This window comes from Oreochromis niloticus, linkage group LG11 (assembly GCF_001858045.2).
Source record: "Oreochromis niloticus isolate F11D_XX linkage group LG11, O_niloticus_UMD_NMBU, whole genome shotgun sequence".
Lineage (NCBI taxonomy): Eukaryota > Metazoa > Chordata > Actinopteri > Cichliformes > Cichlidae > Oreochromis > Oreochromis niloticus.
Genome location: NC_031976.2, coordinates 15,545,904 through 15,564,732, shown reverse-complemented (window position 1 = coordinate 15,564,732; position 18,829 = coordinate 15,545,904). Strand labels below are relative to the sequence as shown.

General features: G+C 39.7%; 1 protein-coding gene across 1 annotated transcript in view; it reads right to left on the bottom strand.

Moving 5' to 3' along the window:
- The window catches only part of oxr1a (oxidation resistance 1a), a 167,091-nt gene extending 150,805 nt beyond the window's left edge, over nucleotides 1–16,286 (bottom strand). The window contains exon 1 of the mRNA XM_013276484.3: nucleotides 16,133–16,286. The gene's annotated coding sequence lies outside the window, so the exon portion shown is untranslated. The remainder of the gene's footprint in view (nucleotides 1–16,132) is intronic.
- Between the last annotated feature and the right edge of the window lie 2,543 nt (nucleotides 16,287–18,829).

The following is an 18,829-nucleotide window of genomic DNA, read 5'->3' as shown; positions in this document are numbered from 1 at the left end:
CGACTGGACTTGTTGCACAGGTGGCATCCTATCACAGCACCACGTTGGAAGTCACTGAGCTCCTGAGAACGACACATTCTTCACATGTTTGTAGAAACAGTCTGCATGCCTAGGTGCTTGATTTTATACACCTGTGACCGTGGAAGTGATTGGAACACCGGGATTCAAGGATTTGTATGGGTAAGTGAATACTTTTGGCAGTATAGTGTATGTTAATGGAATATATGCCAGTGTGAAAAAAGCTGAAATCATCCTACTAGCACATTTAACTTTGTTACTCATTCTCATCCGCGGTGTCGCTGCAATAGAAGAAAACGAGTTTGCAATTAGAGCCGAATATTAAAACTGCACGCGCCGACTTGTAAACGTGAACACATTTCATCCTGCCCACGGCTTCCTGAATAAGCCACCAAAAGGAAAAAAAAATCTGCTGGGGAAAACAGCACGGCTAATGTCAGTTTGCAGGCAAACTAGCCAATTAGTCTGTCAGCTGCAGCTCACTGAACAGCATATAAACACACCAGAAAATGTCACTTCAGCCTGTTTAGATGCTGGTGTGGTCCTTACTCTTCAATCCCACCGTCTACCCATGACTCGCAGAACAACTTTGTTTACTTTGTCTTCTGTTCCCCTGCTGGGACTCAGCCTGCTTGCTGCTGCCAATCAAACGGAGGCAGACACACCTACCCAGCTGTGGAGACACAAAGAGAAAGTTCCTTCCTTTCCTTTATGTAGTTTCTTTTAAACAACCCGACTTTGGACTGCGTGGTTTTAAACTGACAAAATGTCAGTCTCACATTGGTACGAGTAAAAAGGTTGAGATAGCTCAAGCCAAATCTGTGTGGTGACTAATGCTACGACAATGCATCAGTGTTTTTTCTAACAGCTGTACTTCCAAAACATTTCATACCGTAAAGGCAGCAGGTGGACACTAATGAGATTTCGGAAAAAAAAAACCTTACCACAAAGGGTTGCAGGTACATGCAGTGAAAGGCAATTATTTCAAAATATTTCATTTCATTAAAGCGAACTGTTTATCTAATCTGAGAGAAATATTCAGAGCCCAGGGAATACAGGCAGATAATTTCAAAGAGTCCCACAATTGCCTTTCCCGTTGCTGTTAAAATGTGACTCATCCTCGCATTCGTCACAGTGTTGCAGGGCTTTAAAATGATTACAGAGCACCTCACAAAACCCTGCGCTACCCTCAGAAAAATAACAAACCGCCGAGCTTTCAAGGGTCGACAGTGACAAGGCAAAAACTGAAAATGTTAGATTTTTTTTCTAAGTGTGAGGCCAGCTTCAAAAGCCAGACTAATAAGTGTCCTTTTATTTAAAGCAACATATTACAAGAAAAGAAAAAGGATGCCAGTATGAAATGCAGATAAGCATTAATTAAAATGGACCCAGCATTTCCGTTTTGTGAGCTGTGAACATATTGAATATCTAAATGAAGCTTTTTTCTTTTTTTATTTACATTTTCTAAAGCCTGTACAGACCACAAGCTTTCTTTAGTGATGTGCACATTGCTGATGATGTAGACCCTGTTGTTGTCACTCAAATACCAAGCTAAGGCCGGCACAGACTGGTCGCTGGCAGTTGTTCTTCACCAGGGGAGCTAACAATTATGTCCCAGCAGTAAGAGTGCCAAATGTGTGCTAGGAAGGAGTTCTTTTTACTGAACCATGCAAAGACTGTTATCATTAGCAGATTTGATTTTGTATCAGTCAACGGTATCAAATTTCAAATCAGTTTCAGTACAGTTTTAAAGATAACTGTAACTGTAATAAATCAATTGAATATTTTGTGTTGATTTATTAAGAAATGCAGATAAACATTACTTAGTCTTGGGGTATGTAAATCAGGAAATCACCAGTCATTGAAATGAGACGTAAGTTTAAAATAGACTTATTGGGCAACTAATAATAATAGAATTTATAATTTTCTTTTGTAAAGACCTGTGAAATATTAAGTACAGACAGACCCATAAACAGTACATAAAAGATGGAGGTAGTCACTTCAACATCATTCAATTCAATTCCAATTTTATAGTGTCAGATCACAATAACATTCACTTCAAGGCACCTGATATTGTAAGGTATCGACCCTACAATAATGCAGAGAAGACCCCAATAATCAGAGGACCCCTCGGTAAGCAAACACTTGGCGACAGTGGGAAGGAAAAACTCCCTGTTAACAGGAAGAAAAGTCAGTTTAGGCACGAGGGGAGAAAACTGATGAGTAACACATGGTATTAAATACCAATGTGAAGCCATAAGCTTGCATTTTAGTCATCACCATTTGGGTATTTTGACCACTGAGGAACACTACACACTTGTGGCAGGTCCATGTCGTATCAATCGCAATTCTAAACCACGCTCTGATTTACCATCCTTTTGACTCTAGAGGGAACCATTAATTAAGATAAGAAACTAGCAATGGAGAACAGAAGTTCCACATTAGTCTTCTTTAGAATTCGACTTTTCTTTGCAAATTACCCCCTGCTAATGAGTAGAAAGTTCCACTTGTATGACTTTTAAATTCAGTATGTAACAAAATTCTGCTGTCCCAGCTCTTCATCACACCATGTTTGAACATATAATCAGCACAGAATTTTATGAGGCAGCTAAACAGTTGACACTGTCTTTTCCAATAGGCCAATATGAGTCAACAAGGAAGACAGTGATGTTCAGCTAACACACTGTAAGTGATGATCATGGTGTAGACTTTTTACTCACGTTAGCTAATTACAATATTTAGTCTATTGTTATCCAAGACGAACATATATGCTCTTAAAGGTTAGCTTTTCTTCAAGTTGATAATGCCACCATAAGACCCTGTAGCCACATTAAGCTAAATTCACTAAAGACTATTTGTGTGGCTATTTTCTTCTTTCTGCACCGCCACCAGTGCATGAACATACACCACAACAATGCACCAATGGAGCCATGTGGTTTCTCCTGGCATGAGTGGACCCCATCTCCTTCTATCTCTATGGCCAGAACCGTGTTTGAAAATGTTTTCCTGCCGAGCTTCATTAAGCCAGCCTTGTGTTTCAGCTTAATTGTCTGGCCATGCAGAGCATCCTGACAAACACTATCAGCATCCAAGCATGTAATGGATTGAGGCGAATCCCTCGGACTGACAGCGGGACAGCAGGTATCCCTACTGCTCAGACCTGCACTTCTGCTGGAAGCCGCCGACCGTAAACCATCAATGACACGGTGGCGATGTGTTCGACCTAACACAGGAAGCTTTAAGCTCGGGGGCTGACACAGCCGTTTTACAGAAAACAAAGATGAGCTAAGCACGTTTGCAGCACATTGTTTAGACAGCCATCATGCCAAATGGTTCTCAGCAAGGCCACAGAAGCACTGTATCAAATCCATTCTATTGTTAATGCAAACTCTCCATGACACTCGCTCTGCGAATGACTGATGAGATGAAAAGATAAAGACATGAGCCAACATTGTTCCTGGATAAAATCCAGAGTGCGAGCAAGAGTAGTGGAGGATCGATCAGGGGCAGGATTAGCTGGGCCAGCATGCAGCTAAATCAGTAACAGCCACAAAGATGCACACAGGAAAGAAAACAACTCAAGCACTTGCCACATAAATACAGCAGGTATTTTAAGCACTGCACGTCCCTGTTCTTTTTCTAGTACCTCAGAAACAAACACTCCATTCATATCGGAGAAAATGTGCTCATTTTGTTTTTGGTCCTTTGCCATCTCCTGATTTGGACATTTGACTTAAACACAAGGCATACGTGTATGAACAGCATGTCTAATGTAAGCTTAATGATATGGTGAGTTAAAATCCAATTTAGGCCAACCAAAATTAAAATCTAAGTACAGTAGCTGCAGCGGCATTTCAATCAAGGCCCGATTTGGTGCAGTGATATGACTCATCTTCCTTCTGCTCCCCTCTCTGGTCCCTCTGGCTGTCCCATTGTCTACATCTCTCCATTGTTTAAATCTCTCTCACCCTCTGGTCCCTCATTTCTCTTTTTTCCCCCCCAATTCATTTTCTTGGCTGTCTGGCGGCGCACGCAGAGCCTGATTGCAGTACGTTTCCTGAACTAATAGGGGTCACATTAGCCTGGCAGGAAACACAATCCTATTATGGAAATGCTCAGTCAATTACTGGGCAAGGAATAAACACCCTCTCTGTCATTTCTGACTATCATATTTGTGTTGGGCTAATGGTAGCAATGCACGGCTGTTATCTTCTCGATGGTGTCTTATCTGCATCTCCTGGAGGAACACAGGCATATGTTTGAGGACTGCGTCATTGCTGGAGCTACGCCGGGTCTGCCTGCATGAGAGCTTTTCCCCTGCAAACCAAACATCTCCACGAGAATTTTTCCAGCCACTCGCCAACCGTGAGGGATAATGGAGTCATTATGTTTCATGTTCATGTAATAGCGCTCCATTATTGATGCTAAAAGTGACAACTGATTGTATCTGATTCTGAGTGCCTTTCGCTTAATTAATCATATTGATTTACACCAAAAAGCTGAAAATATTATAGAGAAATAATTATTAAGCTAATAGCTTTGACATGTTTAAAAGCTCCCTGAAGCTAATACGTTTGAGCTCTTTAGTTTAATTTAACTTATTCTACCCTATAATACAGCACTGGGAGTCTCATTGTAGCCTGAGTTATAACGGATACGTGTTTCAAAGACACCGTGCTCTGGCTGTAAGCCAAACTATGCCTATGAAAATCCAACTACAGTGAAATATAGCAGGTTATAAATGTTTCTTAAATTACTGCTTCTCTCACACACAAGTTCACACTGGGCAAGCTCTTTATTTTTGTTTTGTTAGACTTTTGTCTGTCATGAGATGCCACAAAAACTGCATGGAGGAGCAAACTAACATTTTATTACAGTTAGATCGTTCTGAATTGCTCAAAAGCAAAATATATGCTTATTTGGCCAGTACATGTCAGCTAAGCCAGAAGAAGAAGACTCAGAGAAGGAATACAGTGATATTTTGGGAAATTCACTTCATAGCCAAAGGACAGCAGATTAGATTCATACCAGTATCAGAACTGCGTTATGCATGAAGCGAGATTTCAGAGGCGGATCACTTAGCTTACCATAGCTCAGTAAAAGTTGTTAATTTAAAATAGCAAATATTTCCAATATTGAGATTTTTGAGTGAGTGATATTGAGTAAAAATCCCAAATACTGATATATTGATCATATATTTTTTTTCTATGTACACACTTGATATATACTGCACAAGTGATCAGATTTTAATCTTGATTTTGACTTGACTCGAGCAATACCGAAAGTGTGTGCTCCACCAACAGAACTCAAAGCAAAAGCAAATCAAGCTCTCCCTAAATCACCCCTGATCGTGCACCAATCACAAGCGTTCCCTGCACCACATAGCTTGAAGTTTTCCGGACCAGTAACACCACGATAATGACAGATGTACAGCAACATTCAAATGTCTCTTTCACAAAAAATGTTTTTAGTCTTGCTTCTACTTACTTCCATTCTTCTCTCCGGGGCGTACCTTCACCTATCTACTCTCACTACAGATCAGAAATTCCACTGCCCTTCCTCCTATATATCTCCATACCTCCATAAGTATGTCATCTGAACCAACCTCCTTTCCACCCTCTTCATAGTGCCCTCACTTCCCCTTTATTAATCCTCTGAACTGCCTGATTCAATAACTGTCCTTCAACCATCCTCACATCATCATGCACTATTTAGAAATACATGAGATTTGATGATGATGTTAACCAAGAACAAATCATATCCAAAGCAACACAACTAACTTATACAACCACCTGAAAACATCACATTGCAGTACAATGCAAGCATGAAGCCAAGAAGAATAATGGCTGCTACATGAATCATCCAACATCAGCTCAGTGCGTCCGCATATCCATCCGGCCCAATGATCACCATTAGAGTTGCATTCCTTTAGGCCAAAGATGTCAAAAGATGTGAGATAAAAAGGAAAATAGTCAACTTACTGAGCAAAATATATGATATAAAATTATTTTTCCAAAGTGGCAAAACCTGCAGTGTATAGAAAATATCACAGAGAAAACAGAGAGGAATCTCACATCTCTCACATGCATCACTGAAGTACAATAAATGGATCGAAAGACTTTATATTATTCTCTTAGGGGTATAAACACCTTATATGTCTGCAAAGATATTTTAATGTACAGGAATGCAGCTGAGCATGGATGTGAAAGCAGTGTTATATTTACATTACATTTATGTCACTTAAATCAATGAATAATCATGACAACAATCGAGACAATCATTTTGGCCATGTGGTGGTAATACACACACGCCCACATATATAGAGAGATAAAGTATATTGTTGAGTTGTATCAAGAAGCTGATGAGGTTATGGTTCATTTACTTTTGACCAGTAAATTTCACAAACTACTTTGCAATTTACAGTGAAAACACTGCTTAACCTCGTACTATCTTGCTCAGTTGAATCATAGTCGGCTAATTGGTGAGTACTGCAAACAGTGTTGGAGCTCTTCACCATTTCTACATTACAATCTTTTTTTATTTTATTTGTTTTGGCTAAAAAGAAAAAACTTGCACAGGAGCTGCAAAGAAACAGAGAAAAAATACAAAATCTTTGTAGCAAATTGGTCAAGCCTGGAACATAGTTGGCCTCACTGGTTGGTTGTAGCCCCCAAATCATATGCTTGAATCAACCCAACCATTTTTACCCATCGTAAGGATATGATATCATGTTAAGGTATATTAAAAAGTGGCACGGTCACTGAAAAGCTTGATTTACAGAAAAATTGACAAATATTGACATTAGAACCAAGCAGCAAAGTCATTCTTCAAGCCAGGGGGACGTTCCTCATAACACCCCTGCATTTAGGCACTGCACAGGCCCCTGAGAAAACAACTCAGAATCTTCTTTGGAGTTTACACAAAATGAACCTCTGCTTTCCTGGGTTGATCTATTTCTGCTTTTTGTGTGTGGGTGGGGGAAGGGGCTTCACATGATGACGACAATTAAAATAAAAAAGTATAAATAAAAAGAGAAAACCTCAGCTTTCCAGCAGTCTTGCTTGTGGCAAGGTATGTACAGGAGCCTAGAACGCTGTCAGTTCGAGTTAAGGGCGTGCATGCATTTGGGTCGGTGACGGCTCCCTGCTGAGTCACTTCCCTGCATGATGTTAGGCTGACGGAGACAAATGCCCATAGAGTGTCAGTTAAAAGTGACCCCATCCCCTTTGCTTTGATTCAATTAGCTTTCCAACAGTGTCCCAAAGTGGAACCAAAGGCAATGTTCACTCAACTTAATCAGATTTTAGTTTGCTGACAGCATTGTCTTCCTCCCATCAAGTCATGTGGAGCCCGATTGGTGATGTACGTCATCTGGCTGTCACATTATCACTCCATTCACGGGTACGGGAAAGGCGCTCAGGACGTGCCCTTAATTTACCTGGACAGCTATTATGATCATCAGCTTTGTCATTAAAGTAAGATTTGCAGATTTATCAGAAAATGTCAAACTGGGTAAAAAAAAATGACAGAGCAAAGGATTCATAGCCGTCAAATCACTTTGATGGAAACGCTCTATAAAATATCCGAGAGTGCTCCCACCCTCTTCTTTATCCTATCCATATAATCGCCAGTGTGGGTCACAGGGTGGATGCAACACGGGCCAAGCAGCCTGAAAGGAGAGAGGAGGGTGGTTTGCTGCTCTTCTAAAGGGAGGAGGAAACATGAGGGGGTCACAGGGCTGAGTTCCTGTAGCTTAGCGTGGAAAATCCTCTTTAATCCTCCAACCAGTCCCATGGAGCCGTTTACTGTATGTACGTAACGCTATTATGGAACCCAACCAAACACCACCCTTGTGTAAGCCACATCCTTTCCTTCTTCTTCATGCCCTCCCAAATGTTCACGTGTCTTTTTTTTATTTGTTTTTTTTTTGTTGATGTTTTTTCTTCTTATGTTTTTTAAGATTATCATCATTAGATAGTGGGATAAGAGCGAGGGAGCCAGACATAAGAATCGCACAGAGAGTGGTGAGAAAAACAAATCAGCCTTCGGGGTATTTATACCAAAATGAGGGAGGACTAGAGGGGGGCCACTTTATGGCCTGCAGTGTGGCTGACTAATCACAGTTTTCTTTTAGATACACAGTAAACTCATTACAGATATCATGAACCACCTCTAGATGTAAAGAGAAGTTATTTCTAGCAAAGCAGATATAAAGCATCAAAGTGCCATGAAAGTGCCGTCCTGTTCAGAGATTCCTGTTTGTTTTGGAAAACAATGTTTTAAATTATTTAAACCCACCAAGCTACATAATGGAAGAATGTATTTTGTGAAAGCTTAAAATGAATTTTCAGCTAGACTCCTGGAATCGCATTACAAAAGAAGGCAACAAATCATCCATGTCACTGCCTTGTCATTATCTAATTGTCTTGTTGTGGACTCAGGACCATCTCCTTCCTTACCCTGTCTGTATCCCTCTGTTTATGCTCTGCAAAACCACACTTCCCTATTCTTCCAAAGCAGACTACTGGTACAGTAGTGCGCCGAAAAAACAGAAAACACAGTGTACAATGTGAGTGCTTGCAAAATAAAAAAAATAAAAAAACGCAACCAAAAAAGTAAGCAAGCAAAAATGTAATGCTTTTCTTTGTTAAATATATCCACGTTTAGCTAATATGTCTGTCATGAAACATTTGATCCAAGAATCACTGGGTGACCCAGGATTGGGTGATCTTAGGATAATTGTATTTGTTCAGATCTTCAAAGCAACCAGTCAGATTTGTTGCTTCATCATGAATAAGTGCGTGCTCCTGTGGTCTTTGACAAAGGGAAACTATATCCATACTGAAAAGGTCAACTGCATTAATGACCTAATAATAGATTCTTTAATATTTCAAGCAAACAGCAGCTCACCATGGACCAGGGAAGCACATGTAGAACATTATTTAACCCTCCAAGGTCAAAGTCATCATATGTGCTAACCCTAAGTATAGGCCTACCCCACACTTTGGGACAGCACCAACTACTGCTAGCAAATGGTGCTTTGCAACATCTCATTAAAACAAATACCTGAATATCAAACACCTATTGACGTGTTCAAAAATATAACACCAAATGTGAATCAGATTTTTGCTTTTGTATTTATTATTCCCAAGCGTCTGTATTATTTACAGTAAGATCCAACATAGAAAACATAAGCATGGTTATTTTGTTGGCTCAAAAAAATCTACAGAACTGAATCATAAGGATTAACAACTGGTATATAGTTTGAAGTCTGCACTTTCAACACAAGATGAAGTTGGAATAGAGACTCAACACATTGGTTCACTGACTCCGGAGGGTTAAAGGGTAAGTAGGAATTATCCATGAACATTTTTTATCAATGGAACACAAAGCAATTAATGTTCTTAAGCCTTTTAAAGGCGATGGGACGAAGATGAATCTGGAGAAAAAAAAAACTGTGATAACTGATGATGTTATATGCACTAAAATATGAACTGGCTGATTTTGAAGGGTTAAGAAAGGGGCTCTTCTCTCTTGTAGGGCCAGCAGAGGTGACTTTATTTTAAGCTTGTTTATTTTTCTTTTTAATATTGCGTTGATAATCAGGACACTTCAGTAGACTACAGAGAAATTTCAACATGGTAATAAACCAAAACAATTATTCCTTTCCAGAACGGAGCAATGGCAGCCCCCCTGGAGTAATGAGTAAGGGTACGCCACAGGATCCCAACTGCACAACATTCACTTGCACTGATCACAACTGGTTCCATCCACACTAACGCAACATTATTGGTCGTTTAATCCTGCCCATATTAAATAAACCTGCTTTATTCCTGTGACAACCATTCCAATCATTTCCAAAAAACAGATAACACACAAAAAATTGAGTAAATAATCATGCATCATAATTAGTGCTTCATAGCTAACGTTCTGCTTGTTTGATTTACAAAAGGGGCCTATTATAATCTATGATGCTGTTATTGTACATCCAACTCTATATTTGCATTGTCAGATTGCATGCTCTGTCCACCATGCAAACACTAAGTGTGTGTGTGACAGAGAATAAGGACATTCAAAACTCTTCTTTGGATGTTCACTCTTCTTTCTTCCATTTGCTATAAAGATGATCCTGTACTCCTTCAATAATGCTGAGGTCCTGAATCTCGGATTTTCCACTGCGTGTTTTTCTATCCAGGCATGCTGTTGCTGCAAAAGATACTACTTTATGCCTGTCAAACTGTATTATCTTTGGTAACTTTCTGTAGATTCAACTTTGTGTTTTTGTGATAGACTGCTAGTAGCAAAGTGACAAGTGAGTAAGTTGGCTTTTTATGTTTGAGTAATTCATATGTAAGTGTTAAGTGGGATGTTCCTGAGACAATCCAGCATATAACAGCAGGGTGCAAGATGCTAGCAGGCAGGGCAAACATGGAACACCATAACCAAGTGGCCGGCGTAGTATACAGAAAGATCTGTGCCGAGTATGGCCTGGAAGTCCTGAGGTCAAAATGGGAGATGCCCCCTACGGTGGTGGAGAATGACTGAGCTAAGATGACTGAGCCCACTGAGCTGTGGGACTTCCAGATACAGACAAACAAACTGGTGATAGCTAACCAACTGGACATAGTAGTGGTGGACAAGCAGAGGAAGACAGCCAACACAGCCGAAGACAGCTAGTAATAGATCTAGCTATACCAAGTGACAGCAACATCTGGAAGAAGGAACACAAGAAGCTCGAGAAATGCCAAGGGCTGAGAGAAGAACTTGGAGGGTGAAGGTAACAATGGTCCCAGTGGTAATCGAAGCACTTGGTGCAGCGACCGCCAAGCTAGGTGAGAAGCTCCAGCAGATCCCAGAAACAACATCTGAGATGTCTGTCCAGAAGAGCGCAGTCCTAGGAACAGCTAAGATACTGCGCAGGACCCTCAAGTTCCCAGGACTCTGGTAGAGGACCCGAGCTTGAAGAATAAAGACTTTCCCCAACGGCAATTTATTTTATGATTTTTTTTAAAAAAAATCATAAAGATCTATAGACACTCAGTCATTTCAGTATTTTTCCTCTTTGTTTGAGCTTTGCCTTCACATTGTTTATTTCGTAACTTGGATTCCTTAGATTGGCTACTCAGTGTTGTGTACCGTTTATGTTTTAATGCTCTGCTTCATGAGTTTTGAACAAAAATATAACATAAAATATATTTTATATATATATTTTAAAATACTCAGCATAATAATTATGTATTCTTGTTACCCAGTCATCAGAGTTGACCGATGATGACATCCGGGAACTAAAGGTTGTGGAGATGCTGCAGTGCTGACAACTCTAGGGAACAGCGACACAGAAACAACGTCATCGGACACTGATACGGAGGAACAACCAGGCTTGCCGGAGCCCTTGACTGCTTTATTTAACACTCACTCAGGGAACTCTCACCACAGGAAATAAAGGTGAAAAGTGAAGAAACATTTCACAAACTTAAACGCATCATCATCAATCTGAAACACTAGAATGCGTCAAGATAACACCACTGGCACACCCATAGTGCTGGTCGGATCACAAGTACTAAATTTCATCATGTGACCACAACGGATAAAAACAGCAAAAAGTAATTATGGATATAATGCAGTACAACAAAACCAAGTTAAATGTCCCATCTGTTCTTTAGGGTGAAACCATGGAGGAAACAGCAAGACAACATTATAGTGAATGCAACAATGCATTCGATATGGTGGGTTTTAATACCTTAAATCTGTAGGCTAAATCAGTGTTATTTAAGCCCATTCTTAATTTCATTAGCAAAAACCAATAAGATGATCCTGCAGAATGAGATTTTGGCAAATTATTTCTACACTGTCTGTGATTTTGTCTGTTATATTCAAAGATAAAGGAGGTAAGTCCTGTGAAAAAAGCATTTGCCCCATTTTGCATTTAATAGTGGCATAGGAAGACGCAGAGTTTTTCAGCTCCTCTTTAAGCTTCTCATTTTCAGCCTGAAGTTTTTCTCCTGCTGCAGGTTGACACAGTCATTCTGAAGCTGAGTGCATCTCAGGTTTAGATCATCGTATTCTCTCCTTGGGACTGGGATATCCTCTTCGGCTTTAATACAGAAATGAGAAAAGTTAGGATATGCAGGCACAAGCTCACAACAAATTGGTTGATTCTAAAAAAATATATATCCTTACATGGACATTGATCCAGACAGTCACACTACACTGATTAATAACCAAATAGCAAACCTGCTAATGCAGCTTACTTTAGATATTATTATTCATATAAACCAGGAATTATAGTGTAACCAGAGTAGATAAATAACTTACCTGATGTAAAGTGGCGCTACAAATGTGAGCATTTCTAATCGTGTCCTCAGTCCAACTTTCATTAACACGTTTAATGGCTTGCAACCACAGACGCCTCAGATTTCTCTGAAACGGCTGGGATCCCGTCGTAATTCTGTACAACTTCAATCCGCTGTTTGTAGAGGAGTGATTTTGACAGCCAAACACGCAACAACCCAACATTTTTATGATGATAACACTTTTAAATCAAGCTTTACAACTGTGTCGTCTCGTCATCCTTATCTGGATTAATGGGATGACGCTTCACCTCCGCTGCCAAAATGCACGTGCATGCTTTTGATGACGTAGGCAGCAAAAGGGTCTATATGATGATAAATCAGGGACAATAACGACTCAGAACTTTACATTGAACTGCAGTGCTTAGAAACCACAGAATCCCAGTGGAACCACTTACATGTGCACGAAGCCTCACGGGGTTATCGCCTACACCTTGACCTTTACATCACAGCACGCCCTCAGGGTAACAGCAGTCTGTGCTACATATAAGGGCTTATTTAAAAGTCTACTAGCAGCACTTTAAATAAGTCTTCCCAAAGAGTGCTTTCAAGAAACACTGTCTGATCTGATGTTAGCAATTTACTTTTTGCCTGTATTCTAAGGGTAGTGCAGAAGTTCTCAGTCTACCTGAGAGCTGTGTGCATTAATGAGCGTGCAGAGATAGAGGCGATAGAGGAGGCTGCAGTTGTTGTAGAGCCTCACACAGTCGAGAGATACTGAATTTTTTCGTGGCCATCTTGATAAACATCAAGCCTCACAGCTTCAGCTTATCAGCGCAGAGAAAAAAATAAATAAAAGATCAGAAAGCATAAAAGCGCAGTCTGATGCACTTGAAATACAGATAAGGATATATTTTTATTAGGAGCCAACTAATTGAATTTGTTTCTTTTTAAAACAGCATGTATGAAATCATTTCCGCTAAGTGAATACAGTTCAGTTTCATCAACGTGAATCTCGACGCAGTGATCAATTGGTAACGGCAAGAACTCACTGATGTTTGCAGGGTGAAGGATTAATCAAAGCCAGCAGGACCGTGCATAATTTCATCATAAGAGTCATCACTGAAGGTGTGTGCGCATGTGTCTGTGTGTGTGTGTCACTACCATTTTTTCTCCTGTAGTAACAGTTCTATGGGCTTGAACATGGCAGGTTCTAAACAAGTTTTTATTTCATCAGTTGCCCCAAATGTACAGCTGCTAACCAGGAGATGGAAATCAGTATTTTTAATAGTAAAATCCAAGCCCTATATTGGTTGACATACTATTAAATACAATACAGGAAAATAAAATTTTAGAAATAAAGTCATTAAATATTTTATCCAGCTGACTCGATTGTTTATAATATTCTAAGAACATTTAGCAAAGTAGCATTAAAGCTGAGCACATGGTGACATAAAGGGAAACAGCATCTACACAGCAAGCTGAAAACTAATTTGTGAAATACATGACAAACATATTGTTTTAGTAATAAATAAATGAAAGTTTACACATTTACATAGTAATGTACATATAGAGAGTGCAGCTTCTGCTGGTGGCTTTGCAACATTTTACTCCAAGTCCATCAGTAAGGGCACTTCATGGTGTAGTGGTTAACACATTTACCTAACATCCACAGTTTGGTTGTGTTAATCTGTTAAATTAGCACTCTCTATTAGTGTTACAGACAGGAAGGACTCAACATTTGCTGTTTAGCTCCAACATTCACATTACTGTTTTATTATCAGCTGCAGCTGTTAGCCACTATCTTAATGATAACTAAACAGATGGTTAATCTTGCTATTGGGTAATTGCTAATAGTTGAACAGGTTAATATGTATGTTAATTGTTTAATACTGCAATGTTGTTGAAAGGGGAGCTTTACTGACTCCTTGAAAACCCTCATAAAATGTTGTTCAGTGGTTGTGAACACAGACTACAGTTCATGCTGCCACTAAAGGGAGGGCAGTGTGTCTGCCTGTCTGCAGCAGTGCTGTGCGAAGCTGTGTGTCAGCTGGATGAGGCAAAGACAGCACTGCTGGCACTGAAAATGTTGCAAAGTAGTACCTAATCCGATAGTTGTTTTTACTGTTGATTGTTGGCCTATCTCAGTACCACGTTTTTGCAAGACCTAGTCTAGACATGTCTAAAATGTTGGTAGCAGAGCTAAACACTCAGTTACTACAACACAACGCTCAACTGACAAATATTTTTTCTAAACAATTCATTATTTAGTCTATGACATGGGAAAAAAAACAACTGTATATTAAAAAAAAAACCATTATGGCTTTTCAAATATCATTGTCTTTGAGCATATTATATATAAAGGGAGGTTAACACACAGTCTAAATATAGCGTTGTAGTTTACGAGTATATATGACAAAAGCAGACAATTGGTTTGATAGGTTTGAATTATGTCTAAACTATTTTTTATTTATAGATGGCAGTAATAATGAAAAATTACATAATCCAAGTTACTTTTTAAGCAAAATGCCACATAACCAAACTGTGTTTTCTTATATTTTACTGGATATTAACAAAACATGCAATTGAGAGATTTTTGCATTAGCGTACAGGAAACACACTAGTATTCTTTTTTAACTTCTCCCAACCTTTGAAAGATAATTCTTTAGAAAATGCTTTTTGTGGCTCTTTTTAAAGATATTTTTACATGGATTGATGGCAGCATTGTTAGAAAACAGTTTGCCTGAGCAGCATGAAGGATCGTCTGAGCAAGTGAAACAAGATGAGCAGTCGTCACAAAAATCAGACAGATTACTTGACAACTCCTCTCCCCGTTTTCACTCTGATTTGACCTTGAACGTCTCGCTGGCCTTGACCAAGCTACCTTTCGCATCAGTGGAGTCACCGTGTCTGTGGACAGTGATCCATCTCCCTTTAGTCAGCTCTGTGTTCCTGACTACCTTCTCCCTTATATGTTTTACCAGCATGTATAATAAGTGATTAAAAGGACAATACACAGGCTTCCACCACTTGACTCCCAGAGGCAGCTCATTCTGCACCTTATGGGAATACCTTATTGCATTATGCAATGGTGTAATAGGCTTAGTTAGCTACATACTACTCTGCAGGGGAAGATGAGGAGGGGAGGGGAGTTTTGGCCACACTCAGATGACTCACTTCATTAAGTCTACCTTCCTAAGAGCTTTCTAGTTGCTGAGGAGTGAACTTTCCATGCTCCCACATTAGCACAGACCTCAGATAACATTTACTGTTGAGTAAATAATGTAAACATGGTTCAAATACACTTTCGTGCTGATGAATAGTCTGATTTCCCATTTTCTTTTGATTACTGTTTACCTTCCCATTACCTCTGCATTATTTAGAACTAAATGTGGCTTATTACTGCTGCTCAGAGCTGTATTCGTTCATTAAGCTCCCATAATGTACTCCAGGATAGCGAAAATGCAGCAGGAGCGCCAAAGGTAAAACTGATCTTATATAGTAAAGTACCGGTGAGGCGCATGAAGAACAAGCAGCTCAGGTTATTTGTTTAGTGGGAATAAGAGCCTCCCTTCACCTGAATTTCACCTGCACCACTGAAAGCATCACAAGACTCCAAGCATCCCCAAGGAACTATTTTTAAACCATCAGGGTTCCTGAGCTGCAGCATCCGCACAGAAACACTACACTTTGCAAACATTAAAGCTTTATAAGGAAACGGCTTATCCGACCACATGTGAAAAAGAAAAAAAAAAAGAAAGAAAGAAGAAGCCGGGCTATCCGTTTGACAGAGAACAAACATGTCGCTGCGCATCGGTACTTACTTTCAGAGGGACATTGCGCGATGGCGCCTTTCGGATGCTCGCAAACACACTCGCGATACTGTTACAAGTATTTCTTCTTCAGGCGTGCGCCACGGCAGGAATGTACACAGAGGCAGACATGCGGAGTCATTTGACCTTCTCCCAATAGAAACTACCATCGGTGAGACGTAGGAGAGGGGAGGAGCGGACCAAACCAAACCGGGCAGGCGTCCCGGCAGAGCGGAGAAAGCGAAGAGGGGAGAGGGGAGGGGGAGAGCTGTCATCCTCAGATACACTGCAGGAATAAAAATGACACAGTGGCTGCAGATAAGGAAGAAATACACGATTCTAGTGAGCAAAAACAGACCCACTGAGCTTAAACGGGTCTAAGACTGTGGAACTCTATTAGGGTTTGTTCTGGCTCCGGCTAATGATCACATGATATCCATACTGATATTACTGCTACTAATAATATTAACAGGTTGTCAAAAAAAGAAGTCATTTACCCCATTTACTTTTAAATGCAAAATAAACATTAAAACTTTATTTACTTGAGTAAAAATAAAAAAGCAAAATGTCATAAGGTACAGCAGTATGCCATAAAAAGTGTGGTATAACCACTAGTAGTAATTTAGACGTAGAAATGTATGAACATGCATAAACTGAGCAGGTGTTTCAGTATCTTAACTTGTAAAGAAACTATTAACTAAACCTGTCAGATAAGCTTGAAGCACAAAGTACACTGGTGGAACGGTAAAAAGTGAGACAAAGGGTACAAAAAAAGGAAAAACAAAGGGGAGGAAAGAAATGCTTGCAAGTACTAGAACTTCTATAATATAGGCAGAACAGTGCTTTAGAATGCTCTTAATTATTTTTAGCTGTGTGAACAGACTAACAATTAAGTACATTAACAAATTTCATCAAAATAAATAACATTTATATTAATCACAGTCCACAGATAGGTTAAAGTTAACTGCTGTGTATATTAGCTTATTATTGAATGCACAAGAGGTGATGGACTTACCTAACTTATTCCTAAATGCTTAAACAATATCAGTCTCAAGAGAAAAGTACTGCACAGCAAAAGGAGCTCCTTCAATACACAAATGTATCCCATCAGAATGCTACTGGAACATATATAAACTAACAGCAAATATGGATGAGGATTCATTGGCAAAATAGGTCAGTTAACCCCATATTACTAGGATACATTACATAAAGCTGCACTGACGTGTGCCTATCCATGCCATAGATAAAATAGGTCTGTTTTTATGCCCTTATCTAATGTACTTGACAGTAGTATGTTAATACCAACAGGATCAAGTTGTCACTTATTATGTCACAGATCCAATTTCACTGCAGGTGTAAACTGTGACAAATAAAAGGCTTGATTGATTGATTGATTGATTGATTGATTGATTGTATTAGAAGAGGCAAAATACAATATAGCAATTGTAGACATCAAAGTGGTTTCAGGGATGCAACCGTATGGTGCAGGAAAGAATCCACGTAAACAACTAAAAAATGCATTCATTTAAAAGGATGCTGTCCATACTTGTGCTTTCATTTAACATTTAAACTATATTATACACTATGTTGCCAAAAGTATTCAGTCACACATCTAAATCATTGAGTTCTACGAACTTTGTGAAAGAAGTATAGTCGTGAGATTTCCTAGCTACTAGGTATCCAACAGTCAACTGTTAACTGTATTATAACAAAGTGGAAACGACGAGGAACGACAGCAACTTAGCCACAAATCACAGAGCAGAGTCAGCGCATGGTGAGGTGCGTGGACCATTTCTGGGCAATTTCATACTGCTAACTTTGTGGGAATAATTTGGGGTTGGCCCCTCCTGTTCCAACATGATTGCACACCAGGCACAAAGCAAGGTACATAAAGACAAAGATGAGCAAGTTTGGTGTGGAAGAACTTGATTGGCCTGCACAGAGTCCTGACCTCAACCCCAAAAGAATACCTTTGGGATGAATTACAGCAGAGACGAGCCAGGCCTTCTCATCCGACATCAGTGTCTGACCTCACAATGGTCAAAAATTCAATTTGACACACTCCTAAACCTTGTGGAAAGCCTTCCCAGGAGACTGGAAGCTGTTATTGCTGCAAAGGATGGGCCGACATATTAAACACATTGGGATGTCACTGAAGTTCATGTGCGTGTGAAGGCAGATGAGCCTTTACACACTTATGTTTCGTTGTGCCATGCCCAGATGATGTACAGCCATGTTGGAGAGATAAGGCCCAAAGCCAAAATTTTAAATTCAGAATTGAAAATTTATGGCTACATTGACAACACCAGGAGTTCATGCCCACTGAGCTGGAAACGGCATTTCTCAAGTATAAATGAAGACTTGTTACTGTATTGATTGATAGGGCTCTTCAGCAGTGAGAGGCTAAAATCGATGAGCACCACATGGAGTTTGAAGACTGAGGGCTGATGACAGATGCCTGTGATGCCTACCCTCCTGAACACCCCAGAGCTCACTCATAAATAAATAAAGGAGACAGTACATTTCCTGAGAAACAGCTTGTTTAGTTAAAGGAAAGGCTTGTGTATAGCCTGCTTTTCACTCTGGATCATTTACAGAACACAAAAGGGACGCACTAAAAAATTAGAAATTACATGAGCTTACACAATGGGCGCCACATGGAACAACAAATCCATTAATCAGAAATTAGTTAAAGAGGCACTTTATTGC